This window comes from Zalophus californianus, chromosome 3, assembly GCF_009762305.2.
Source record: "Zalophus californianus isolate mZalCal1 chromosome 3, mZalCal1.pri.v2, whole genome shotgun sequence".
NCBI classification, from domain to species: domain Eukaryota; kingdom Metazoa; phylum Chordata; class Mammalia; order Carnivora; family Otariidae; genus Zalophus; species Zalophus californianus.
This window is the reverse complement of record NC_045597.1, coordinates 32,211,083-32,213,095: the sequence shown is the minus strand read 5'-3', so window position 1 is coordinate 32,213,095 and position 2,013 is coordinate 32,211,083. Positions and strand designations below refer to the sequence as shown.

Here is a 2,013-nt window from a genome sequence, read left to right as displayed (position 1 = left end):
AAAATAAATAATATATACATTAACTATGTACAGTTTTGTGTGTGCTAATCACACCTCAATAAAATGGTTTAAAAATAAACAAACACTAAAGTAAATTATATAAATTTAAATTTAAATGGCTATTGTAAGCATTTTATACTGTGGGACTGTAATGACATCAGAAACCGAGGCAACTTGATAAACTGCACTTGTTCCATCTCTTGAAGTAAGGCAGCATGCTCTCACTTCCACAGTATGTCCTGTAGTGACCAGCTAGCTCCCTCTGCTTACTCTTAGTTTCTGGTCCCTCATCATTTATTCTGTGAGACACTACAATAAAACCGATATGGCTCTGATTCTTCCTAATGGATTCTTAACCAACTATTGCAAGGCTACCTGAATCATTTACTTAGATTTTATCAGATCAAACATGGAAAAGAAATAAATTGGCTCAACTCATTTTTTAATGCCACCACAGAGATTACTGCTCAGTCTATGCATTTGTGAGTCAGATTCAGATACCTATGGCCCAAGCAGTTATGGCAAAGGGTCCAAGTTCATATGAAACAAAATACAATTATCTAGGTAGCTAGAAGAACGTAGGATTGGCATGACAGATATTCAGATGACTGGCTTATTCAATACAACACGTTACTGAAGCAGCAGGGGCTATGGATTCCTGAACTGGAATGCTAGGAATTCTAAATCAAAAAAAAGAAAGCAACAGCTAACATTCCACTACCCAAACTGTGACAGTAGTTAATTAACACAGGAAGTAAGTCAAAGAAGAGCTCCTGGTAGAAACTCACTAACTTCCCATAATTTGAGAGGATGAGAGCAGGTAGGGGAAAAGACAAGAAACACTCTGTTTCTGCTATTATAGATCATTTAAGACCTGTTGTGCCAACTGAGTAATCCAAGACATACAGGTTTACTAGATATGGTGGGTCCCTTCCCAGATGCAGTGATTAGTAGCACCAAGAAGAAAGCTGGTCACGGTCACACCATGTCCCTGGACATGAATCTAGGCTGAAGAGAAGCCTGTATAAACTTTACCTGCATACTCTGAAATCAGCACACATTAGAAAATACAAAAAACAAAGGGCCCCCTGATAGGAATATCTACAATCTATTTTCTCCCTACTTATTTCTGGCCTTAGAGTTTTGTTGTCCAATAGAGTACCCACTACCATATGTGGCTATTTAAATTTAAATGTAATTAAATTATATTAAATTAAAGTTCAGAGGTTTATACCCTGAGCAATACCTGCAATTGAGGATTCCTTCCCAGCAGGCAGCTGCCTGTCAGCATGGGCTCAAGAGTTTGTGAACAGCAAAATCCAACCCGGGAAGGTTGTTGTGTTCATCAAGCCCACCTGCCTCTACTGCAGAAAGACCCAAGAGCTCCTCAGCCATTGCCCTCCAAACAAGGCTTTTTGGAATTTGTTGATATCATAGCCACCAGTGACACAAAAAAGATTCATGATTATTTGCAACAGCTCACAGGAGCCAAAATAGTACTTTGGGTCTTTATCGGTAAAGATTGTATAGGTGGATGCACTAATCTGATAGAAATACATCAGAGTGAGGAACTGTTGAAGCAGCTAAAGCAAAGTGGAGTTCTACAATAATTACAGAGCAGACCCCAGGCTGATATCCCCCTTGAGAGCGGGATGGCATTGCAAATGACTATACTTCCTGGTGGATGTATCTGGGGCTAATAGCCACAGCAACTGTTTACTTAAAGTTCTGAAATATGTTAACCAAAAAGAGAGAGAGAGAGAGAGAGGGTACATTTCTTGGCAAAAACAGCTTTTCCTTCTTTTGACTTAATATTAAAAGTGGACCAACTTGCCCTAAATCACAGGTCTGAGAAGGTAGATGAACAACTTGAGTTTTCTCTCTCAATTGGCCCTTGGGTTCCAAAAAAAAAAAATGACAAGTTATGGCTTAGGATTCACGCAGTGACTCAAAAGATATTCTTTCTCTTTGACACATGTTTCTTATTAACTGTTCCCTATATGCTAGGACTCC

General features: G+C 38.9%; 1 pseudogene; it reads left to right on the top strand.

The window, feature by feature from the left end:
• Window positions 1-810: 810 nt before the first annotated feature.
• Window positions 811-1,610, top strand: LOC113920480 (annotated as a pseudogene).
• Window positions 1,611-2,013: the final 403 nt, after the last annotated feature.